This window comes from Schistocerca americana, chromosome 2, assembly GCF_021461395.2.
Source record: "Schistocerca americana isolate TAMUIC-IGC-003095 chromosome 2, iqSchAmer2.1, whole genome shotgun sequence".
Taxonomy (NCBI): domain Eukaryota; kingdom Metazoa; phylum Arthropoda; class Insecta; order Orthoptera; family Acrididae; genus Schistocerca; species Schistocerca americana.
The window spans coordinates 622,388,643-622,416,208 of record NC_060120.1 but is presented as its reverse complement, the minus strand read 5'-3'; the positions used below and the strand labels follow the sequence as shown (position 1 = coordinate 622,416,208).

Below are 27,566 nucleotides of genomic sequence, written 5' to 3'. Positions count from 1 at the left end.
CTTCCACAGCACCGGTGGTTAAAGGCCCCATGTGTGTTCCCTCACGGCGACAGCATTTTCCATCAGGTTTACTGTCCGTATCGGAAGACCAGAACTGTACTACATTGGTTTGAGAAGCACGATAGTGGACTCACGATTATGTTTTTGCCACCAAATCCGCCTGATCTGAAATCGATGGAATACATCTGGGACGCTACTGTGCGCCAGCTTCCCGTTCTGAAACTACCAGCCCGCAACTTATAAGGACTGCATACTGTACACATACATCTAGCGCCCCACATCTCCGGAACTTATCAACGACTTGTCGAATCCATCCTATGCTGCTGTACTACTTTGCAAATGTATGTCAACGCGTTACTAACTAGTTGGTTATAACGTTTTCGATGATCAGTGTATGTAGGGTGTATCAAAAACAAGGGACAGCTCTTAAAGGATAAGATTTCTCATGTAAAAATAAGAAGAATAGTTAGAATCAATAAGGACCTGGAAGTTACGAGACCGTAACGTACAGCACATCAGTTTATGCAACTTTTCATTCCGAATAATTCACAAAAGCTCACATGGAGTGTTCAAAGTGGCCACTTCCACACGAACACGAGCTGCAGGAAGTTCTAACACACTCGGACACCGGCATAGTGTGTACTGTCTCAACTGGTTTCAAGAGGAGATGTTTATTCATTCAGAGGTGTTTCGTAAGGCATCGACCGAACATAACTACACACGAAGAAGTCTAATGGCCTTAAGTCAGGTGAGTTTGGAGATTAAGGAATCGCTTGATGTACTAAATTGAACAGCACTACCTAGCATAAAGTACATCCTTCGATAGATTTCTAATAGTACGTCATTCAAGTTCATCTGTTTATTGAGTTAATATATACCCTACAGAATAATGTTTTACAAGTACATACAATTAAGTTAGATATAAATACAGATATTTTTATTCGTTACTGGGGACAGTGTACTGAACAACATTACATCAGTACTTACTTCATTTGCAGACTAATAATAGTAGTTATTAGGAGTAGTATGTTTTTAGGTTGGTTAGTACTTCCAATTACATGTGGCAAGAGCAAGCCATTAATGTTTATTTTCCCTGGTCAGCACGTCATCATTGTGTTGATGTGTGGATCAAAATGTTTAGCTGTACTGCAGGTGCAGTCCACTTTGTGGTGCAATTATCACCGCGCAGAAAGCATTAAGAAGTCAGTTATGCGATGTGTTTGTAGGAAGACTGTTTGAGACAGAGAAATAACAAACAGCACACTGTTGTGCGTACATATAAAAATACCTGCACTTATACCTATTACAACATATACATCGGTTGTGTGTTTAGGTACTAATGAAAGCTGGGGAACCAGCACTAAGTAAACGAAAATGAAACACAGTCGGACATCCAAAGACTCCAGTCAGTTACTTGCTGCAGGCATTGCGTCTCCGAAGTGTTTCCAGGTACTTATGAATTTTGTTTTTGAGCAGTCGTGCAGAATGTGCTCCAATGTTAGTTCTGATGTTCCGCAGCCGCATTGGTCGTCATCGGTAATTCCCAACTTGTGTAACGTTGCTTTGGCCACAGTGTGGTCAGTTCTGATATGGGTGAGAGAGCTCCATATTTTTCTTTGTTGGTCAGCTCCCAGGGGTTGGATATATATTACTTAACTTCTTATGATCATGTGTATCCTTGAGTCAATTTTTTTCGGTGCGATTCCCAGTCTGCTTTACTCAGATTCCAGCGTGGTTTCTGGGCTGTTCTTGTTAAAGGAATTTGCATGCCAATGTTTTAATAACTGTTTTGTGTCGGGAATGCAGGAACCTAGGTGGGACTTTCCTCGAGTTACCTACCGGCATCTTGTGGATGTCAGTAGTTACTAGGCTGAGATCAGGGTTTGTTTCGCTTTGCTATCTTGCTGGACGGAACGTTGGAACGTTTTTAGATCTTTAGCAGTGTAGACAATTCGTTTTCTTCCACGCATTTCACTAATACTTCGCTGGTTGTGTCGGTTGAGGTATATCCCCAGATGGTATGATGACAGTCGAAATCTCAAGTGTAACTCACTTGGTGCAGTAAAGTTGACAATGGCTGATTTGTTCAGTGTTAGGTACTTTGTAAATGGACATTACACTTAAACCTTGATAATTCGAGGGAGACAGACTATCTCTTGTTCTCTGTTAATGTCAGTAACTTCATATTGTTTAATATTTTTACAAAGATACATTATGGAGCCGTGACTTTCTGAGGCTATGCTTCCAACAATTTTAATCCAGTAACTTTTGCTCTGGATGACTGTTCCTCGCCCAGTGTGAAGTATAGAGAATCAATTGAAACACACACGAAAGGAGACAGAAAGTATAGCTGACTGTATCGTAGCTCGGATACTAAGCACTTCCGAACCCATGTCGATATGGTATTTTCTTATCATTATCCGATTCTCAAAACCTGCTCAATGTTGTCTGTACACCCTACATATACAGTTGAGCCAATATATCACATTTAAACATTTATGTTGTAGCAATAATATGTGAAACATCAATTTATATCATACATTATCATGCGGACGTACACGACAAAAATTTGACTGAATCATCGAGACTCGCTAACAGCGTCTCAGAATGCGATAAAAAATGGAGCAAAGCATCTGAATTCTCCCGAGAGCAAGAAATGTTGAAATCTGTCTTTAAGAACTATGCTTCCACTTACTGCTCGCACTCAGCTATTTTTTTGCTCTTCTGTCGGCTGTTATCTATGGCTAACAAGGGTGTAGTAAGACAGGAGAATGCAGAGAATGAGGAGAAAAAAAGTTGTGTGTGTTGTGCAGACTGGAACGCACGATCCTCCACGGCACGTACGTTATGCTAAAGCAGGGCCGCACAAAAGAAACCTGGCTTCTGTTAATTGCTCGTTTTTGCGACAGTGGGATTAGGGTGTGCACTGCCGCGTACCTAGCACTGCTTCCTTCACAATTAAAAGCCAGCTGGTGTCGGCGTCGTTGTCGCCAGTTTAGCCGGACTCGTGCTTTTAGTCCTCTGCGTTGTCTCCATAGTAAGCTCCATCGCGCGCTGCCGTCTACTCATAAGCTTGGAAGACGACGAGTCCCAAACGGTAAGATATGCATTTACGCTGTCTGAATTTATTTTTCCACAGTCGTTCTCTTAATTTAGAACAGGGCTCTTATAACATATCAAAACCAAATTAAGATAGCGGTACCGGAAACACTAATATTAACCACACAAAAAGAAACCGCCCAATATATTATCTACTATGGCAGTGGTTCCACTGACTGCAGTCAGATATTAGCTACTATCCTTCCTCCTCCCTTCCCCCCCCCCTTAATTAACGTTAGTGCTAATTAAGCTTCAGAATGAAAAAGAATCTTCTTCGAACGCTTTCTTTTCTGAAATGACGAAAGATAAACGATATTTAGTTTTTGTAACCTTTCATTAAACCACGAACTAATGAGTCAAAGAGACCAATCGGTGCTGCTTATTTCTAACAACATTTTCTTATTGAATGATGAAGCAATTCTCATTGCATCGCGAGTGCCACCTACAAATTCTTCTCAGAAAATAAAGTTAACTGCCCACATTGAAGTTAGAGACCAGTTACAAAACTGCCTTTCACTGAACGACTCCTCTCCTTACGGTACTTGCTTCCCCCACATCTTACTCTCCCATTTAAAATTATCCAAATTAAAATGTGTGTTCTATATTTGGCGTACTTCACTTGATTTAGCAAGAGTAACAGGAGACAGATTTCAGACTACCTAACAGATCAAAACGAAAATTTCTGTTACGAAAATTTCTGTTCCGACACTGACATGTTGAGTGTTTATGAAAAAAGTTCAAGACAATCGTAAAATGCGTTTTAGATAGGTACGTGCCGAGTAAAACTGTGAGGGACGGGGAAAACCCACCGTGGTTCAACAACAAAGTTAGGAAACTACTGCGAAAGCAAAGAGAGCTTCACTGTAAATTTAAACGCAGCCAAAACCTCTCAGACAAACAGAAGCTAAACGATGTCAAAGTTAGCGTAAGGAGGGCTACGCGTGAAGCGTTCAGTGTATTCGAAAGTAAAATTCTATGTACCGACTTGACAGAAAATCCTAGGAAGTTCTGGTCTTACGTTAAATCAGTAAGTGGATCGAAACAGCATATCCAGACACTCTGCGATGATAATGGCATTGGAACAGAGGATCACACGCGTAAAGCTGAAATACTAAACACATTTTTCCAAAGCTGTTTCACAGAGGAAGACCGCACTGCAGTTCCTTCTCTAAATCCTCGCACGAACGAAAAAATGGCTGACATTGAAATAAGTGTCCAAGGAATAGAAAAGCAGCTGAATCACTCAACAGAGGAAAGTCCACTGGACCTGACGGGATACCAGTTCGATTCTACACAGAGTACGCGAAAGAACTTTCTCCCCTTCTAACAGCCGTGTACTGCAAGTCTCTATAGGAATGGAAGGTTCCAAATGATTGGAAAAGAGCACAGTTAGTTCCAGTTTTCAAGAAGGGTCGTCGAGCAGATGCGCAAAACTATAGGCCTATATCTCTGACATCGATCTGTTGTAGAATTTTAGAGCATGTTTTTTGCTCGCGTATCATTTCATTTCTGGAAACCCAGAATCTACTCTGTAGGAATCAACATGGATTCCGGAAACAGCGATAGTGTGAGACCCAACTCGCTTTATTTGTTTATGAGACCCAGAAAATATTAGCTACAGGCTCCCAGGTAGATGTCATTTTCCTTGACTTCCGGAAGGCGTTCGATACAACTCCGCACTGCCGCCTGATAAACAAAGTAAGAGCCTACGGTATATCAGACCAGCTGTGTGGCCGGATTGAAGAGTTTTTAGCAAACAGAACACAGCATGTTGTTCTCAATGGAGAGACGTCTACAGATGTTAAAGTAACCTCTGGCGTGCCACAGGGGAGTGTTATGGGACCATTGCTTTTCACAATATATATAAATGACCTAGTAGATAGTGTCGGAAGTTCCATGCGGCTTTTCGTGGATGATGCTGTAGAATACAGAGAAGTTGCAGCATTAGAAAATTTGCAGCGAATTGCAGGAAGATCTGCAGCGGATAGGCACTTGGTGCAGGGAGTGGCAACTGACCCTTAACATAGACAAATGTAATGTATTGCGAATCCATAGAAAGAAGGATCCTTTATTGTATGATTATATGATAGCAGAACAAACACTGGTAGCAGTTACTTCTGTAAAATATCTGGGAATGCGTACGGAACGATTTGAAGTGGAATGATCATATAAAAGTAATTGTTGGTAAGGCGGGTGCCAGGTTGAGATTCATTGGGAGAGTCCTTAGAAAATGTAGTCCATCAACAAAGGAGGTGGCTTACACAACACTCGTTCGACCTATAACCAGGTCGGGTTGACAGAGGAGATAGAGAAGATCCAAAGAAGAGCGGCGCGTTTCGTCACAGGGTTATTTGGTAAGCGTGATAGCGTTACGGAGATGTTTAGCAAACTCAAGTGGCAGACTCTGCAAGAGAGGCACTCTGCATCGCGGTGTAGCTCGCTGTCCAGGTTTCGAGAGGGTGCGTTTCTGGATGAGGTATCGAATATATTGCTTCCCCCTGCTTATACCTCCCGAGGAGATCATGAATGTAAAATTAGAGAGATTCGAGCGCGCACGGAGGCTTTCCGGCAGTCGTTCTTCCCGCGAACTATACGCGACTGGAACAGGAAAGGGAGGCAATGACAGTGGCACGTAAGGTGCCCTCCACCACAAACCGTTGGGTGGCTTGCGGAGTATAAATGCAGATGTAGATGTAGATTTCTGGACACCTTACTTCTGAACTGGCAGAGACTGAAAGACTTCAGGCTGCCAATGCCTTGTGTCGGATCATCGGCACTAACAACAACAACCAAAATAAAATAATAATAATGATAATAATACACCGTCCAGTCACATTAATGTGACCATCATTCAAAAGGCTAAATAACCACGTTTTGCATCGTGGACTGCTACGGGACATGCGGGAAGAGTCAAAGAAGTTATGGAAGGTACCGGCAGTGATGTGGGGCCATGCCAACTCCAATGCCGTATATAGCCGAGCTATGTTTCTCGGTTGAGGATCCATGGCGCGTACAGCCCGATCTAGATGGTGGCCAGATGGCTACGGTAAACTCATCCTCGTGCTTTTCGAACCAGGCATGTACACTGCGAGCTTTGGGACACTTCGCATTGTCCTGCTCGTAGGAAAAACGAACTGCGTGTGGGGGTGGACAGAAGCATACTTGCATTGATCCATTGTGCCTTTCAGAATGATGACACCACCCAGGGAATGCTACGAAAACATTTCTCAGACCACAACGCTGCCTCCTCCGGCCTGGACCCTTCCGACAATTGTTGCAGGCTAATTGCCTTCACACGGTTAACACCGTACACACTAACGGCCATCTGTCGGATGGAGTATAAAACATGATTCTTCTGAAAAGGTCACCTGTCGCCGCTCAGTGGACGTACAGTTGCAGTAATGGCGTGAACGTTCCAGCCTTCTTCGCCAATGAATAGCAATCAGGATGGATGCATGTCATACGCGCCTCCTGCGGAGGCCCATACGTAGCAACGTTCCCTGGACGGTCGTTGACGAGACACTATTGGTAAACCCTCGGTTCCTCTGGGCAGTCAGCTGCTCCACAGTTACGCGTCTATTCGCCCGCACACATCTCCACAGCCGTCGTTCGTCCCTGTCAATTTTGCCATGCACCACCGCATGATTTAACCACGGCAGCAAGTGAACAGCTTACAATGTTAGCTATTTCGGAAACGTTTCCACACTTGTCCCGAAATGCAATGATCATGTCCCTTTGGACGTCAGCTAGATCACTCTGTTTCCACGTTAAGACAACGACTCTACATTTTTTTCCGCGTCGCTCCGACACGCTTTATATACCCTCTACTATTAGTGCTGCCACCTGCTATCTGTGAGTGGTTACTGCACGTTGTCGTCGAACATGAGCGGTGGTCACGTTAGTGTGGCTGGGCCGTGCAATACAGTGTAGGCTCTACAGCAGTACATGGTTACTGTTGTGTTGTACTGTCAGTTAGTTCGCTTATTGTTGCGAAGTGAATAATGAAGCAATTTCTGGTCTATTTCTGAAGGAGATATTTCATGAGATATTTTAGCACACGTGATCCAAAGTATATGTATAGGGGATTGTTTGTTGTGGTCTTCAGTCCAGAGACTGGTTTGATGCAGCTCTCCATGCTACTCTATCCTGTGCAAGCTTCTTTATCTCCAAGTAACTACTGCAACCTACATCCTTCTGAATCTGCTTACTGTATTCATCTATTGGTCTCCCTTACGATTTTTACCCTCCACGCTGCTCTCTAGTTGGTGATCCCTTGATGCCTCAGACCATGTCCTACCAACCGATCCCTTCTTCTAGTCAAGTTGTGCCACAAATTCCTCTTCTCCCCAATTCTATTCAGTACCTCCTCATTAGTTACGTGATCTACCCATCTAATCTTCAGCATTATTCTGTAGCACCATTCTCTTCTTGTCTACACTGTTAATCGTCCATGTTTCACTTCCATACATGGTTACACGCCATACAGATACTTTCAGAAAAGACCTGTAATGTTCTATTTGTTAGGAACTCTTCTGTACTTTCATAAAGTTAGTCTGATATTCAGGAGGCTCGTATTTTGTTCATTAGGGGAGAGTGTGTGACTTTTTCAAGTCAAGGAACGCGGCATCAACCTGGACACCGGTATCTACTGCTTTCTGGGTCTAGTGGACAAACAGAGCGTGCCGGGTTTCACAAGATCCTTGTATGCGGAATTTTACGATGGTATTTATTACTTAAACATAACTTACATTCATTAAAATAATGTGGTACTTTCGCACAGAGTGAATAAAAGTATCACTTTATGACACATAGATCAGTAAACAATAACAATAACACTGCTTATAGTTATACAGAGCTATGTTCACAGTGGGGTCGAAAATGATTGTATTGGCAACACATTGAAGCTGAACAAGGATATTTATATTCGTTTTGTAAATAAAAACCACCTTTTTTTGCTACAATGTATTTTATTGGTCCAGACGCTTCTGGCCTTTTACTTTAAGGAATCTTCAGTGGAATAGTTATTCGAATTTTTGGCTGGCATCTGCGTTTCCTCTCATCCGGTCGTATGCTGGACGCAGATGTCAGCCAAAAACTCGAATAACCACTGCACTGAAGATGCCATAAAGTAAAAGGCGAAACGTGTCTGGAACAAATGAAATACATCGCAGCAAGAAAATGGCGAGTTTTGTTAAAGAAACGAATATTTCTGTGCTTGCTGCGTATGATGGCCATGCAAACAAACTTGTAAAGAAAATTACTTGAATTAGTGTAACAACTATCAGCACAGACTGAATGTTTTTCTTACAGTTATCACAAAACATATTACATATATTACAAAATATTCAATTTTATTAAGAATCGACTTGGGAATTATACAGGTATTTATGTTTTTACTGATGCAGTGAATCAGGCAGCAAGCTGTGGAAAATTTATTGAAAATGAGCCATATTACTTCTTTCTAGCTTGTCATTCAGCAATTTATTCCCGTGCTTCGTGCTATTTATAAAGATTTCTACTTCTTGGCATAAGTCCACTAGATAAACTTTGATAATATGTCGCGTTAAAAAAACTATGGCTGTAACCCACTGAATTTCTCTATAGAACTTCACGATCTAAGCTTACTGGCACACACAACAAAAACATCTTACCCGTGGCGTACGTAGTCATAAGAAATAACGCGTAATTAATACATGTGAACCTCAGACAAGTTGTGTTCAAGTAAATATTGCTATTAAACGTGACTGAACCAGCAATTGTGTCGTTTGTAAAATTCTTAAGTGAATCGGAGACGTCAACCAAATCCATATGACATGGATACATTCAAGCTGTTACGGACAAAGCACACCGCTCCCTTAAAAAAATAAAAATGAAAAATAAAAAAGCATTGTCGCATTAACATCGTTTTGGAAACCTTCAAACGCATTAATCACACAGTAAGTTAAATTCGTCTTTGTGTACTGTCAAATGTGTTTTTGAAACTCTTAAACGATAATAAGGTATTAGTGGTGTTGCGATTTAAGTGTCTTACACTGTATACTGCCTGATATGTGTCAACACACGGTGGGAATGCGTCCCATATAGCTAGAAGGTTTATTTTTACGAACAATCTGGAGGAAAAGTTGGAAAAAAAATGAAATGCTACTACCGGGTGCAAGGAAGCAAAGCAAAGTTGGGTTTGGAAGAGGCGCTGACACGTGGAAGAAGATAACAGGCAATAAGGAAACGACTGCAATTAGCGAGCGGGGGAGGGCGCTGGTGTGGGGGCGGACCCGGCGCCAGCCGTCTGGGCGCCGCCTCCGGCGCCACGGCGGCACAAACAGGCGGCAACCTGGCGGCGCGCCCGCCGATGACGTTCGAGCCCGCGAATCGATATCGTGGTCGCCCCTGGCAACGCAACTACACTCCAACTATTGCGAGCGGGGCGCGACATCAGCTGGTCGGCCCTCTCCTACCCCCACTCCCCCACTAGCGCCGCTTTCCGGAAGGGCCGCGGGGCACGCCCCCGCCAACGTGGCGGTTGCTTTGCAGGCGTCGGCGCCACTTCACGACATCGCGGCGCAATGGATGGCACGTGAGCGTCTTCGTGACGCTCCTCTGTGCATACAATGTGGCCCAAAAGTACACAGCTGGTGATTAAAACTGTAATACCAGGAGGGACAGGGTACAACGAGATTTTACTTATTGCGTGTGTACTTGGCGGGAGGTGGACTTCATCAGACCAACCAGGAGACTAAATAAAAATAAAGGAAAAACAGTATAAGAGGAAAATTAGATGTTTATTTATATGCAGACTGAAGCGACGGATGAAAACTTGCACCAAGGCCGTGGTCCAAACCCGGGTCTCCTGGTCTCTAGGCAGATGCACTAACAATTACGCCAGCCTGGTACAGTCGCTTTGCACTCCTGCACGGACTAGCCTTAGTGTGCCTCCCTCCTCAACCCAGATTTTATTCCTGTGGTTACCGCAACTGCCTAGTGAGCGGGAGACTTGGGTTCGAATCCTAGCCTTGGCACAAACTTTCATTCATCGCTTCAGTCTCCATATATAAATCATAGATATTTAAGACTTGAGAAGGTGTCTGGCAGCATATCGTTTTGTTTGGTTAAATTTGTAGCTAATTTGCGGGTACATAGTGTGCGAAATTTATTACACAGTGCTATCACCTATGGCAGCCTCACAGATGGGCCTCGAGTCGAAATGAGCTTCGGTGGTAGCTGCTTCAACCCCACGTCCGACGTCTTCTATAACAGTGGTAAGCCAGTGTCTCTGCAACCCACGACTAGATATTTTCACTGTCAGAGATCTGGAGGACGCGTTGGCCATCTATACTGAGGTCAGGACAATATAGACAGTCAGGACAGTAAGGAAAACTTGCGGTCTTGTGTTATCTTGTTGAAAGATAACATCGCCGGCCGGAATGGCCGAGCGGTTCTAGGCGCTACAGTCTGGAACCGTGCGACTGCTGCGGTCGCAGGTTCGAATCCTGCCTCGGGCATGGATGTGTGTGATGTCCCTAGGTTAGTTAGGTTTAAGTAGTTCTACGTTCTAGGGGACTGATGACCTCAGATGTTAAGTCCCATAGTGCTCAGAGCCATTTGAACCATTTGAAAGATAACATCACGCAGGCTTCAGAGATAGGAAACGACTGCTAATCTTAACACGTCAGAAATGTAACGCCTGCTGTCCAAACTACCGGCTACGTGAACCAGAGTTGATCGTACAGCGTACCCAATCGCTCTCCATACCATCACGCCAGGTGCTTGGACCATAATTATGACGATGACGCACGAATTGAGTCAACGTTCGTTCTGTGCCTGAGTCTCCACACGGTGATATGTCCATCGTGATTTGGTAAGCAGAACCAGAACTCGTCTGAAAAGACGACATCATCTCACTCCTATATCAACTGTTGTCGTAGGGCGCGACAAGATCGGTGTACCATTCTCATCTGTCGCACCAAGGGAAAACGCAACAATGGTCACCGTGCTGATAGCACATGGTCCTCCAACCGTCGTCGCACTGCCCGTGTGGATACTTTGTGTTGCTGAAAAATTCCCTAGTTCAGTGAACGTGACGTGGCTGTACGATGCTGCACGGCCAAAGGAACAATATGACCGTCCTATCGGGCGCTAGACGCGTGGGCCCATTAATATCCAGTCTGGAGTTGCGTACGGCCCTTCTGAATCCATAGGTTCCATATTGGCATAGCGGTTGTAAGATCCCGACCTACGTGACCATCAGACATCGCTGAATGATTAACCCCCTGTCTAAAAAGACCGCAATCATGCGCGTTATGGCACTAATCAATGCAACTTTGTGCGGTTATTCTAAAATGTAAATCGTTGCATATCCACGCGTGCTCTTTACTACATGCTACCGCCTTCATGGTGTTGTAATTTTAAAAGGCACCGATATTTTATGAATGCACATAAATTGTGTGGAAGAATGAATTGCAATTGATCCAGTGTGAACCACACTAAGACAATAAGCGCAGGAGAAACTAAAGCTGTCGCAAATTGCCGTCATGGGCAATGTCCTAACGGAGGTGCTTTCCACTACCTTCCTTAGCACAGATATAAAGCGTGTACTTATTCTCATATAGATGACTGCGATGAGTCACTCTACAATGCAATGTTGTGTTCGTTGTTACGGACGAATTTGGAATGAGACGAAGAAAGGAAGAATGGCGGAGTGAATGTACGTGAAAGGTGCTGCCGAACATAACATCTCCATATGCTCTTATTCCATGACACGCTGCGGGGTTCTTCCGAATTTAAGCATACGACTTCAGTGCAAAGTCTGATGATCGAGTAGCCGGCCGCGGTGGCCGTGCGGTTCTAGGCGCTGGAGTTCGGAACCGCGGGACTGCTACGGTCGCAGGTTCGAATCCTGCCTCGGGCATGGATGTGTGTGATGTCCTTAGGTTAGTTAGGTTTAAGTAGTTCTAAGTTCTAGGGGTCTGATGACCTAAGATGTTAAGTCCCATAGTGCTCAGAGCCATTTGAACCATTTGAACCAATCTGATGATCGGGAACTTTGCGTAACTACCTCTCTTAACCATGCGGGTCAAATATTGGCGACGGAAACAAAACTAGATTTTTAAATTTTTTATTTCATTTGTTTGATGCAGAGTTCACTTGACTAGATATGTCACAATGAGACTTAAAACACGACATCTGTTGGACTTCCATTGCTAAACATTAGACAAGATTTATAACTTCGAACCAAATTATGTGGAGACATGAATACAATTATGTGAGTTATAATAGAAGTTATAATAAAAGCCGTTAAACTTTTAATGATCCCTTTTACAGAGAACTAGCAAGAGAACTATTTCAGAAAGTAATAACTACTCTACTCTAAGAGAAGATAATCAGTGGTTTTAAAACATTTTGCAGTGTAATTGTTTATGTATGATTGTATTTATCATATTCTATTAAAATATGTACAATGTCCTTTTGAGTGGGGCAGGAATCACAGCGCGGGAATTCGTACAAGATAGCAGCATTCGAGAGTCGCCGCTCTACCGTGTGTTAGTGCCCTCGGGTGTGCAGGCAGATTTTTCTTCAGTTCACAGCAATATGTACATCTCTTATGATGTATTCATCAGCAGAGTTAATTCATTGTTGGCTGGAGCCTTATCAATCATTTTGACAACCTTCTGGTAAATACTGTCTTCTATGAAATCCAAAAAAGTCCGTCCAGAGAGATCTGAATTAGGCGACATTTACCATTTCAGGGGACCAATGCGTTAGTTCATCAGGCTGCTGCGGAAAGACCTGCATTTGATGGTCATCTCACTTAAATACAGCGTACAAATAAAGGACATCAACATAATTTGTGACATTAACTCTTTCTTATGTGTGAAAGAGAATCCCAGTAATACGATCAAATACAAGATATATACTTTTTCGGTGTCATGCACCACTACCCACAGAACATTTGTGTTTGTTGGAACTTAGAAACGTATATATGTTTATTTGTATTTCCATGCTCGTGAAAAGTTTACTCCAAGGAAAACTTTCCCTTCTTCAGGAAATGTTCATCATTTTCAACACCAACTGCGTGCGGCCCAGGCTGTCATCTGGTCTGACTGAAGTCGGTATAGGTAAGGTGCAGATGAAAACGTTTTCCCAGTGCCCTATGATGTGTACTGTCGCACGAGACGCATGTATTTTCGGTGATAATCTACGAAAAGGTTTATGTGGCGATTGCTGGGAAGTCAGTCACACGTGTTCGATGTCTTTATCAGTTGTATTTTGTCTGTCACTGTGGTGCTTCACGTCAACACTTCCCATCTCCAGGAACTGGTGGCATCAGTATTGTGTTCCGAAGTTTTCTGCAGCCTTTGTCTGATTTGAGAGCAATGCAGGACACTTTGCCGGTAATTTTTCAGAGTTAACTTCAGTTACCGGAAAAATAAACACGAAAAATACCTGTTGTAAGCTGGTGTATCAGGCAGGCAGCAACTCGTTCGTGTACGATTACTGGACATTACTGGATTATTCAGTTCAGCTAATTGTGGGTTGGCTGCACATGCTACGAAATGAACTTACAGGCATTTATCTTCCTTATTATTTCAGTTTTACTTTGTGGGGACTAAAGCATGCTATAAAGTATTATTTAGGATCTAATGCAATTTCTCTCAATCGGTTGCAACATTCGTGACTCGCAGACTTTCGTCTTTCGGACAACAGTTTGCTGCGAAATGAATGAAGCATTGTCCTGAGCTAATCGGGTGCAGCATTCTACACATTTCTTGGCACAAAGCCATCCGTCCTCTGGACATGTCACAACAAACACTTCTTACGCAAAGGCTTGCGTACCTGTTAAATCACCTTCTTTCGCTTTCATTCTTACTAGCAGTTATTTAAGTCATACGTATTGAAGCTGATCTTATGCACTACATTTTTTTCTCTCTGCTGCGATGGTTAGTTACGTGCACCAAGGCGAGTTATCTGGAACCAAAGAGAGGATTACACATCTACAATCACGAACAGTTGACCAGATTAATGTGGGAAATGATAAACAATGACTCCCATGCGACTGGACGAGGTTTCTACTCTCCTTCCGTCAGACTGATTTATTTGCACCGAGTCGCCCTCTACCTCTAAAGTAAGGTACACGAATACGAGAGTGTTATCTACGTCGGACTCATAGTCGCTTTTGTGCTGTACGTGTCCCTTCACGTTTCCATTTCACTACCGCATCGGAAACAGTGGACCTAGTGATGTTCAGGAGTGTGGAAATATCGCGTACAGAGGTATGACACAAGTGACACGCAATCACCTGACCACGTTCGAAGTCCGTGAGTTCCGCGGAGCGCCCCATTCTGCTCTCTGACTATGTCTAATGACTACTGAGGTAGCTGATATGGAGTACCTGGCAGCAGGTGGCAGCACAGTGCAACTAATATGAAAAACGTATGTTTTGGGGGGTGTCCGGATACTTTTGATTACACAGTGTATGTCCTCAACTGGAGACAGATCTGGTGATCGAGCAGGCCAAGGCGGCATGTCGATATTCTTAAAGCATGTTGAGTTACAACAGCAGTATGTGGTCGAGCGTTATTCTGCTGGAAAACATCCCCCTGGAATGCTGTTCATGAACGGCAGCACAACAGGTCGAATCACCAGACTGACGAACTGCTGCTGTCATACGAAGTCGGATCCCACAGCATAACTCCAAGTACAGGTCGAGTGTGTCTAGCACGCAAATACGTTGGTTGCAGGCCCTCAACTGGCCTCCTGCTAACCACCACACCGCCGTCACTAGCACCGAGGCCGACCCAGCTTTCAACAGAAGCTTTTTAATAGACAGTCTCCACTCCTTCCGATCTGATCACGTAAGCGTAGAAAAGATGTGGAATGATTTCAAAGAGATTGTATCAACGGTAATTGAGAGATATATACCACATAAATTAAGCCGGCCGGAGTGGCCGTGCGGTTCTGGGCGCTACAGTCTGGAACCGAGCGACGGCTACGGTCGCAGGTTCAAATCCTGCCTCGGGCATGGATGTGTGTGATGTCCTTAGGTTAGTTAGGTTTAATTAGTTCTAAGTTCTAGGCGACTGATGACCTCAGAAGTTAAGTCGCATAGTGCTCAGAGCCATTTGAACCATTTTGAACATAAATTAATAAGTGATGGTACTGATCCCCCATGGTACACAAAACGGGTCAGATCGCTGTTGCAGAAGCAACGAAAAAAGCATGCCATATTTAAAAGAACGCAAAATCCCCAAGATTGGCAAAGCTTTACAGAAGTTTGAAATATGGCGCGTACTTCAATGCGAGATGCTTTTAATAATTTCCACAACGAAACCCTGTCTCGGAATCTGGCAGAAACCCCAAAGAGATTCTGGTTATATAAAAAGCACACCAGTGGCAAGACGCAGTCAATACCTTCACTGCGCGATAACAACTGTGAAGTCACTGATGACAGTGCCACCAAACCAGAGTTACTAGACACGGTTTTCCTAAGCTCCTTCACCAAAGAAGACGAAGTAAATATTCCCGGATTCCAATCAAGAACAACAGCGAAGATGAGAAACGTAGAAGTAGATATCCTCGGTGTAGCAGAGCAGCTTACATCACTTAATAAAGGCAAGGCTTTCGGTCGAGATTGTATAGCAATCAGGTTCCTTTCAGAGGATGCAGATGCAATAGCTCCATATTTAGCAATTATATACAACCGCTCGCTCACGGAAATTTCCATACCTAAAGACGGGAAAGTTGCTCAAGTCACACCAATACCCAAAAATGGAAATAGAAGTAATCCGCTGAATTACAGGCCCATATCACCAACGTCGATTTGCAGTATGGTTTTGGAACATATATTGTATTCGAACATTATGAAGTACCTAGAAGAAAACGATTTACTGACACATAGCACGGGTTCCTAAAATATCGTTCTTGCGGAACACAACTAGCTCTTTATACACGTGGAGTAATGAGAACTATCGACAGGGGTATCAGAATGACTCCATATTTTTAGATTTTCAGAAGGCATTCGACACCATTCCTCACAAGCGTCTTCTAACCAAACTGTGTGCCTATGGAATATCGCCTCAGTTGTGCGACTGGATTCGTGATTTTCTGTCATAAAGGTCACAGTTCGTAGTAATAGACGGAAAGTCATCGATTAAAACAGAAGTAATATCCGGCGTCCCCCCGTATTATAGGCCCCTATTAGCGACATAGAAGACAATCTGAGTAGCCCTCTTAGATTATTTGCAGATGATGCTGTCATTTACCGTTTTGAAAAGTCATCAGATGACCAAAACAAATTGAAAATTGAATTAGATAAGGTATCTGTGTGGTGCGAAAAGTGGCAATTGACCCTGAATAAAGAAAGTTATTCATATGAGTCCTAAAAGAAATCCGCTAAATTTCGTTTACGTGATAAGTCACACAAATCTGAAGGCTGTAAATTCAACTGAATACTTAGGGATTACAATTACAAATAACCTGAATTGGAACGATCACCTAGATAATGTTGTGGGCAGAGCAAACCAAAGGCTGCGATTCATTGGCGGAACACTTAGAAGGTGCAACAGATCTACTAAAGACACTGCTTACACTACATTTGTCCGCCCTGTTCTGAAGTATTGCTGTGCGGTGTTTGATCCGTATTAGGTGGGACTGACGGATGATATTGAAAAAGTTCAAAGGAGGGGAGATAGTGCCATAGACATGAACGTGAATTGGAGTGGCAATCATTAAAACAAAGGCGTTTTTCGTTGCGGCGGGATCTTCTCATGAAATTTCAATCACCTGTTTTCTTCTCCAATTGCGAAAACATTCTGTTGGCACCCAACTACATAGGGATAAATGATCATCACGATAAAATAAGATAAATCAAGGCTCGCACAGAAAAATTTAAGTGCTCGTTTTTCCCGCGTGCCGTTCGAGAGTGGAATGGTAGAGAGACAGCTTGAAGGTGGTTCATTGAACCCTCTGCCAGGCACTAAGCTGTGAATAGCAGAGTAATCACGTAGATGTAGACAATAGGCCTCCATCCTGTCCTTCAATGAGCTCTCGTTTGATACCATTAAAGTCGAAAATGGCGATGGTTTGTGGTCAGTGGAATGCGCGTTGCAGGGCTTCTGGCTCGCAGCTGTCCATGCAGTAACCCCTTCGTAACAGTTCGTTGTGTCACTGTGATGCCAACTGCTGCACAAATTGCTGCTGCGGATGCAGTACAATGCGCCAGAGCCATAAGCCGAACACGGTAGCCCTCCCGTCCAAAGTCCAGTTTTCTTGCGAGCGTACCTTCTCGTGACCACCGCTTCCAGCAGACATGTACAGTGACTACATTCCTGCCAAGTCTTTCTGCAGTTTCGCAGAAGAAACAACCAGCGTCTCGCACCCCTATTACACGTCCTCGCTGAAATTCGGTGAGGTGTTGATAATGGCGTCTTTGTAGCCTCAAAGGCATTCTTAACTATCAACTAACCACGTACAATCTCAAACCTAACTAACGCTCACGACTGTTACAGCGTGAATTTAAAGCGAACCTCATTTGCATCCTCCTAGTGGTGCCATTAGCGCCACTCTCGTGCGACTGGCGCGAAATTTTAATAGACATCATCTTTAAGATGTAGAAAAACGACTACTGGCTTTCGTTTATGTTGCACAACTCCTTCTTGGTGTTGCGATTTTTTTCCACCACAGTACATATCACTACCGCGACGACGGTGGCGCACTGTCACGGATTGTAAAACTCACAGAAAGATGACAGCTACTGGTTGTGAAAAGGAAGATTACAGCTTTGGGTGCCGTTGCATCATATATGGCTTGCAAGGCAGCGGTCAATAAGACAGGGGGATTAGCACTCCGTCTTCAGGCCACAAGTGGCCTACCGAGACCATCCGACCGCCGTGTCATCCTCAGCTGAGGATGCGGATAGGAGGGGCGTGTGCTCAGCACACCACTCTCCCGGTCGTTATGATGGTTTTCTTTGACCGGAGCCGCTACTATTCGGTCGAGTAGCTCCTCAATTGGCATCACGAGGCTGAGTGCACCCCGAAAAATGGCAACAGTGCATGGCGGCCCGGATGGTCGCCCATCCAAGTGCCGGCCACGCCCGACAGCGCTTAACTTCGGTGATCTGACGAGAACCGGTGTATCCACTGCGGCAAGGCCGTTGCCAAGACAGGAGGATTAACAGTGTCAAAAATACATTAGAGTCTATGGGCTACGCCAGGACCCCAGGAGAAAGAAGACCAGGGACCTCCAGTAAAATCGATCTGGAACAGATACTGCAATATATTACAAAGCTTTCTTCTCTTAATGGAATATCAGCATGATGCGTCTATCTTTGATATACACTGTGTTGGGTAAATGACTATAAGTGGCCTTCACTTTTAGCAAATCGCAACAATATTTTTCCGAAACGTTTGAATCGGAAAACTGACAACTGTATTATCAATGTAACCGTCTTTCGAAGAGCAATGAAATACTGTTAGAGAAAGCGTTCTTTAAAAATCGTGTAGTTACTACTGTATTTCGTCAAAGAAAAAATTGTGAGTATGAAACATATAGCAACGAAACGCTTTGCATACTATTACTTCTTACGTCATTAGTTTGATATCTTGGTTGCAGTCACATTGCTTTGGACATACTGTTTATTTGGTAAATGTAGTAGGTTTGGACTTGCCATAAGGAAAACATTCTTTCCATGTGTACTATAATATGCAGTCGTTTTATTCTGCTATATTTTATATGATTTAATGCAAATCTTACCCTTTTAATTTGTATATTTTCCATCTTTCTGATTTTTCTATTAGACGGTTTCGAATTGCTGTTAAACTCTAGACTGTTGTAACATCAGGGTTTGTATTTAAATGGGAGCTACAACAAAATTCTAAGATCTTACGATCCGCTATTTTAACCAAGAGAGCAGGTCGCACAGTTACGCAGCAAACAGAAAGAAAGCTAGATTGGTAAACATAATGCATAAGATATAAGTTGATGAATAATCTGCCTTTTGCACACAGGAGTGTGGAAGGTGGGAAAAAATTTGTGTACACTGCCAAATACCTATAAAGTGAGCGCGCCCATAACTTTTACAGGGCACCGTCAATTAGCTGCCCAACTTTTAACGACCGCGGTTGAATTCTGTCACTCACTTTGCCACTCGTAGTAGCATCTAGCACTGTATTTTGCAATCTGACTCGTCAACCTGTCCTGTACAATCAACTCCCTGTCAGGAGCTGTTGAAACTATGTTAGGCGCGCTTACCTGTATCAGCCCCTTTGTTTAGCGCCGGCGCCTCATTCTCAGCCAGCCAAGCACCGTACAGAGGGTACCTTGTGCATATTTTAAAGCATTTCCGAGAATAAAAGTACAAACATACAGGCACTATGAACCATATGACTACGGCATTTTGCTGTACGCATCTTGTTGTTGACACTCGCAAGTAATGCGATACGTATAACGTTCAGAAGAAGAGCACAAAGTGCTCGAAACCGATGAAGAAATTAAATTTCTTTTATACAACTGGTTACTTACTATATCGTTATATACACTATATTCAGTGGAAACAGGGACGAGGGGGTCGGGGGTAGGAAATGAGTCCTTTTACTCTACGCAGGACCAAAGGCCACAAGTGAACAATTGCGTACATCTGAGTAGACAAAGCAAGGACTTACTCGAGTTCAAGCAAGGACTTACTCGAGTTCTGAAAAAATAAATTAAATGTGAGGTATCCTGCTCATATAACGTGTCACTATACGCGCCCTGTATTTTGCGAAATTTTTATCTTAAAAGAAACGATGTTAAACGAATATAGCAAGCTAACGTACATACAGAACGCGATAATGACTGTGTAGAGACCTGCTGCTAGCTAACCATTCAATAGAGCTGCACAAGGGTATATACTATGTCAAAGCTAGCTGTAATCGGAGCTGCTGAGCGATGTGCAGTTACTGTTTGCCGCTAACGCTACGGGCGCACGAATGATATACTTGCGCCAACATGCAAACACAGCATTTCATGAGTGCGCGAGTATATCTGATTACCGACAGTAGCGAGTGAATCATGGAAGCGTGAGGCCATAATTTGATTCGATCCGAGGAGCAATGGTGTAGAGAGCGCTCTGAAGAATGAGCGAGATGCAACGATGTATGGTCCTTTCTGACGTATTGGCTAATGCTAAGAGCGTTGCATATGTCGCAGCAACTACCCTTTATCGCGCGGGCTAGATTTTGCAGTTCCGTCTAACTGCTCTTCGTAACTCCACAGAACAATGGCTTCAAAATGAACTGCAAAGCGCAATTCTGCGCTCTGAAGGTTGGTTTGCTAATTTTTAGGGTAACACAGTCGTCTCACAGTAATTACGAAATTGGGAAGTAGCCATTTGTCCTAATTTCCATTTTTCTCGTTCACAGCACAGCGTAAAGGCATGGTCTAGCTAGACAACGCGCGTCTACAGAACATACCTCTTGACACGTCAAGAGAGAGAGAGTACGAACGAAAAAGAACGCATAGGGGAAGTAAAGAAAGAACTATTAACTAAGAGAAAGAACTATTAACTAAAATATGGAGCGGAATCTGCATTGGTGATTTACATCGTAGGAAAAAATGTGCCACAGATTCACACGAATTTATCGAAGGCGCGTATTTATCTATACGGATAACGAAACTGTAAAACCGGTGCATATCTCTCTCTCTCTCTCTCTCTCTCTCTCTCTCTCTGCACATGTTACCTAATGCCCAGTTTACATTGGGTTTCATAGGTAACTTGGGCGTAGCTTGGGGCAACGTACGGACTGAATTTGATCAAAATCGGACCACAAAAAAAATCTTGATTTAAAGTTTTATCTAAAATCGTCTGCTCGGCTTAGCAGCTTGGACGTTTAATCATCGTGGCGCAGAACATCAAAAAACTAATAGATGGGGTTGTTAGTTATATAACTCATTGTCAGTGACATGTATTTTCGGAGGTTTACGTCGGAGACAAAATTAAGCGCCGAAATCTTATCTTTACGAATACAAACTAACAGCGAATTTTCTTGCATAGGATACAGGGATTTACTGATTTCCCTTTACGTATTAAAAACTTAGCGACATTAATTTGCTTCTTTCGATAGGTTTTATTTGTATCTGCTTTTTCCCCAGAAAGGGTTTTTTTAATCTCAGTGACAAAAGTATTTTCGGAAGTTTATGCCAGTGACAGAATTACGCGCTGCAATCTTATCTTCACGAATACAAACTAATTGCGAATCTGCTTGACTAGGATATTCGGATTTACTGATATCGCTTGGTGTATTAAAAGCTTAACAACATTGATTTGCTTCTTTCGATAGGTTTTACTTATATTCTTTGCTAGGAAAAACGAATTTATTAAGTTTGATTTGTATTTTACGTGCCAACTCATTACATTCTGATTTAGTTTTGTTTAGCCTATGAATAAAAATGCCAAGGAAACGATCACATCTTTCTGAATATATCAGAACAGTTAAAAGACTGAGGGCTATACGATCCCAAGAATCCAGTCAGGATCGTGAGGCGAGAGTTGCTGCGCCTCGAGAACATCATGGCTTTAAGCCGCCCTTTGGAAACTCCTCCCGAAAGCGAGGCGCGACGTAGCTCTGATTGAGAGCGTCATGCATTATCTCGCTTCCCACATCACGCACTCGCAGAAGCTTGAATTTACTTCTCTCCAATGTAACATCATAGAAGCGAAAATTTTAATGAGAAAAGGCGCAGGCGAGCGAGTTTTTTTCCCCGCAAAACCCCCTTATTCCTAACAGTTTATCATACCGCTTTGAACACGTATAATTCCTGGTGAGATTATGTTATGTCATGACAACAAACAAACCACAACGCCAGACGCTGCGTGTTGCCGGCATGGACCTTAGTGTCAGTGGCTCTCTACCGCGTTAGTAAAGTAAACAAGCTCGTCATTCATATCCTCAATTATACTAATTCAAACGCTGTATCCAAAGAAGCTTTATAAGTCAAAAATAAATTCGACTCGCACGAAGTCTTGGACACAGCTGTAAATAAATACGCGGGCAACGCCGGGTTTGCTCCCCGCGTCGGAGGTTCGAGTCCTCCATCGGGCATGGGTGTATGTGTTATCCTTAGTTTAAGTACTTTGTACGCCTAGGGACCGATGACCTCAGCAGTTTGGTCCCATAGGAAGTTACCACAAATTACAACGCCGAGTTTTTCAGCTGGTATTGACAATAAACCGCATGATTTGCGTTTGGTGAAAACAGTCAACACAAAGTGCTTTTGCAAATCTCAGTCTGAAGAATGCTACTGGTTCTCATTGTAGAGCTATTGAAAATAACTTTTCATTCAAAACTGATTAGCCTCTAAAGACTTTAGGCGAGTATGGGTTTATAATAATCTTTGCAGTTAAATGATGGTGTGTTAATTTAATGACTGATTTCATACATTTCGGTCGCGTGAATTGCTACCAACACAATTGATTTGCTGTCGTAATCTCGATTTGCTTACTCAGACGGTGTTTGGCACACCCCTTCCCGTGAAATCAGAATTTTTATTTATGCCACAGAGCAGAGTGTGACATTAGAAAGCGGTGGCGTCGTAAAGGCGCACAGATAACGTTGCAATTTAAAACATATTGCCTACTGGTCGCTGTGTGACAGGTAGCTCAGAAATCGTTTCAATAATCCTGCTGAGCATTAACACAGCGAAAGTAGTTACTTCGAGATAAGGCGACAGACATTTCTTAGTCTGCTATGGTCTGTCTAGTACACGTTTATACAACACAAATTTAGATACATTGTCAGTATAACAAATTCTTCGGAAATAAAACCCGAAGTTCTTTCCGCGATAAAAATTACATATTTGGAAACATAAGAAGAAATATTTTTTCTGATTTAGAATTTAACATCTCATCAACAGCGATGCGTAAGTTAAGACTGGGATCAGTATGGCATCCTATTATTGAGGGAAACATCCTGTTTTTTTCCTGAAGCGCTTACTGAAATTTCAGAAAAAAGAAATTTCAATCTTTAGGACGGCTACTCTTTTCGCTTCGCGCACTGAGAAAGGTGTTACTCTCTTCTCGCAATCTACTGTGTTTTGGTAATGTATAAAACACTGCAGCAATGACAGTAGTGTTTTTAACTAACCAGTTTCTCTAGCAACGAAGAACAGTTTACTGTAGGCAATATGGCATTAATTTTTAGTGGAGGGAAAAGTAAATAAAACAATGATATTCATAAAGTAACACACTGAGACGAAGAGGAATGGATGGGAACGGAGATATGGTCAGAAATAAATACAGCAAAGGAAGGTCGGATCTCAGGACAGAGTTCATTGGCTGGGAGAGAAGGATTGGTGAAATTGCGTAGGGAGGGAAAGTGGAGAGTGTGTAGGTGGGACGTTTCGGAACAAACCCGATAGAGTACCAGTATTGCAATTTGTTTGTGTGTGTTGAGGGGGGGGGGGGGGGAGGGGTCAGGGATGGAGGGAAGGGTCGAGTTTGTGAGATGTACACGAGAATTGGCGCTATTCAACGTGGATGAGGAGCAAGTGATTGAATTTTAGTAGAGCCTGAAGCGAGACGAAACTGGCGTACGAGATATCGCATGAAGGCTTTGTAAAGTGTGAAGGTTGGTGGGGTGATGTGAGACTCATGTTTATCCAGCTAGTAGTTTTCCTTATTTTGAGCATTCTGTTGAATGGCTAAGAGCCCCGATGTTTGCTGCCACCACTCATAAGAGGCATTACAAATCTCACTACAGTGCAATTGAACGTTAAGAGTTCTGTACAACGGACTCAAACGTAGCCTATATCGAGCCCTTAGTCCTACGACGCAGCGAGTAGCGGGTTATTTCCGGAACACTAACACACCAGCTATCTGCTCAGTGCACGCATCACACGCACGTTATAGCGACAGCCATCCGCACATATTGGTGCGCGCAATAAAACAGCACTGCCGTTGGCTCTTTATTCACGTGGCCTCGTGTGTATTCGGAGCCATGCAAATGAGACGCTATTTGCAGTGTACATTGCGTTAGAGCTGTCATAATCCTATGCGCAATACCTTCTCAATTACGTTCCGGCCGGACGTAGCGGAAGACACGTGCGTAAACAACGACACAAACGTTGCTCCCGTATCAGCTTCCGCAGCCACGCCATGTGATACAAGCGGAGTAAACGTGGTCATGAGATCGTACTTAACAGAGAAGCTCTGCCCTCTCCCTATCACAGCATCGCAGCTGCCACGTACAAACGAGCCACCATTCCAGCACGATTTTGTTGGTCACTCGTTCCTTTCCGCATTATTCAAATAGACAAGCTGCAGAAGTTGGGTTCAGATCTCCGTCCGACCATCCAGATACAGGTTCTTTGCGGTTTCCCTAAATCACTTCCATGCGCCATGGAAGGACACCTCTTAATGCCATAATATAGCACGCGGATTGTAGATGGAGATGTCTAAAAGAATCTGAATCTCGACGCGATGCTGAACCTCTACCGCCTCTGTATCAGTGCTATGCATCTGTTTCGTAACTTCTCTGAAATTTTTGTTTTTTGTGAAACAGCCAAACCCAGGAAGAACTTGTATAAGGAAGGCCTTAGATTCGACACTTACACTGACATCTATAGGTTCAAGCACACAGCTTCTCATTAAGTTCACAGCCTTAACTTTGAGGCACTGTCAACTGATAACCAAGATACGATCATACGAGGGACAGTCAAATGAAGACGAGACAGATGGAAACGAGTGAGCTATGCATTGTTTGAAAAGTAATCGCCATAACTGTTAAAACATTTATCCCACTGCGAGACAAGACGGTCAATACCTCCATAGAAATAGGTTTACGATTACCTGTGGAACGATAATTGTACCCAGATGTGCACGTCTTTGTCCGAAGCAAATCGACGGCCACGATTTTCTTTCTTCAGGGCTCCAAAAACATGGAAATAGCACGGGGAGAGATGGGGGCTATATGGAGGATGTGTAAGGGGTTATCAGCGAAACTTGTACAGCTTAGTCGAAATACCATGCCAAAAAAATGCCGCCCACATGTTGCCATGGTTGTTTCGAGTACATTGCAGGAGTTTCGCTGCGAAGTCCTTACACATCCTGCATACAGTGTCGATCTCTCGCCATGCGATTTCCATATTTTTGGAGCCCTGAAGAATTTGCTTCCAACGAAGAGGTGCACGCCTGGGTACAATCATGGTTCCGTAGGCACTCGCAAACATTTTTCCATGAAGGCACTGAGCGTTCCGTCTCACAGTGGAACTGAGATTACTTTTGAAATAATATGCAGTTTCCAGAAGTTTCATATCAGCGCACACTCCGCTGCAGAGTGAAAATCTCATTCTGGAAACATCCCCAAGGCTGTGGCCAAGCCATGTCTCCGCAATATCCTTTCTTTCAGGAGTGCTAGTTATGCAAGGTTCGCAGGAGAGCTTCTGTAAAGTTTGGAAGGTAGGAGACGAGGTACTGGCAGAAGTAAAGCTGTGAGGACGGGGCATGAGTCGTGCTGGGGTAGCTCAGTTGGTAGAGCACTTACCCGCGAAAGGCAAAGGTCCCGAGTTCGAGTCTCGGTCTGGCATACAGTTTTAATCTGCCAGGAAGTTTAATAAGCGGTTTACTCACTTTTTCCTTCTGACTCGTTTTCATTATTTGGTAGAGACCGTACCGTGTTACATGGTCGCAGTTTCATTTTTGGGTGATAAAATGTAGACTGGCAATGGCAAGGAAAGCGTTTCTGAAGAAGAGAAATTTGTTAACATCGAGTATAGATTTAAGTGTTAGGAAGTCGTTTCTGAAAGTATTTGTATGGAGTGTAGCCATGTATGGAAGTGAAATACGGACGATAAATAGTTTGGACAAGAAGAGAATAGGAGCTTTTGAAATGTGGTGCTACAGAAGAATGCTGAAGATTAGGTGGGTAGATCACGTAACTAATGAGGAGGTTTTGAACAGAATTGGGGAGAAGAGGAGTGTGTGACACAACTTGACTAGAAGAAGGGACCGGTTGGTAGGACATGTTCTGAGGCATCAAGGGATCACAAATGTAGCATTGGAGGGCAGCGTGGATGGTAAAAATCGTAGAGGGAGACCAGGAGATGAATACACTATGCAGATTCAGAAGGATGTAGGTTGCAGTAGGTACTGGGAGATGAAGAAGCTTGCACAGGATAGAGTAGCATGGAGAGCTGCATCAAACCAGTCTCAGGACTGAAGACCACAACAACAACAACAATTAGAAGTTGATATCTACTCCTCGATTGTGGACGAAAATGTAGGTAAAAATCCTTCGGAACAGGAGTGTAAAGACTAAAATGTAAACAATAAGTAAATATTTTGTTGGTAAGATGTAACATCCAGAGAGTTAACTGAAGCTCTTGTGTGTGTGTGTGTGTGTGTGTGTGTGTGTGTGTGTGTGTGATGGTATACACAGTAAAACAGCAACGGCGAAGGCTTACAAAGGCAACATGGCGAGCTTATTTACGACCTGAAGGAGGCAGAGGTCTCTGCCTCGCCCAGGCACACCCTGGAGATCTGCAGTCCCATCGCATCGGGATTATATGATATCTGTGCGCAGCAGAATTGCGGTCTCTTCAAGATCGGGGAGGAACGCCCCCTCTCCTTCTCCCTATCTCTTTTTCGACTCTCATCTCTTCCTCTTTTGCCACTTCTCCTGTTTCTCTTTCACTTATTTCCTCTTTTTTTCCCTCACTGCGAAAAAGCCGACGCTGCAGCACCAACGGCGGTGGAGGCGTGCCGCCCAGTGTGAGTGAGAGAGTGAGCGGCCGGGTGAGTGAGTGAGGGAGTGTAGGGTCGAGGCGAGACGAGGGCCGCGCAAAAGTTTGAGGAGCCCCAACCCCGGCGGCCGGGGCTGTACGTCTGACGAATACCGAGTGCCCGGTAGCCTGATTAGCGGGAAGGTGCGTCGCGCGCGGTCTCATGAATTTTACATGGCCGCCGGCGTCTCCAGGGCTTAAACGCTGATTGATGCTACTTCCGTCACTACTGGGTCAAAAAACCGCTGCCAACTTGGCCAAATCCAACTACACAGCCAATTTTGTCTTCGATACAGTTCGCTTCATACTGTTATTCAATAACAAATCCATCACCTTCGCTATATATACTACGCAAGCAAAGTTTTTATACTATTTTATTGCTTATTTAGCCTGATCATATTAGCGTCTTAAGGCTGTCTCTTCCACTGGACTAAGAATAAAACATGACAACATATACACATGCAGTAATAAACATACATATGTAATAACAGTAACTGGCTTTAATCTATACAAACGTATGTATGTAGGTACGTACGTACGTGTGTGTGTGTGTGTGTGTGTGTGTGTGTGTGTGTGTGTGTTCACAGTTCCTCCGAAAGCACTGAAGCTTGGTATACGTAACCCATACTGCCAGGCAACAATCGCTGTAGGGTTAAGAACCATCTACCTATTATAGTTCAGGAGATATGACGTAATAGACAATGAGATGCGTGGAGAAG

At 43.6% G+C, this 27,566-nt stretch overlaps 1 protein-coding gene and 1 pseudogene across 10 annotated transcripts in view; both read right to left on the bottom strand.

Moving 5' to 3' along the window:
- Positions 1–27,566, bottom strand: part of LOC124596278 (protein muscleblind-like) — a 590,664-nt gene that overhangs the window by 109,665 nt on the left and 453,433 nt on the right. The gene's annotated exons all lie outside the window — the stretch shown is intronic.
- LOC124597617 lies at positions 18,135–18,252 on the bottom strand (annotated as a pseudogene).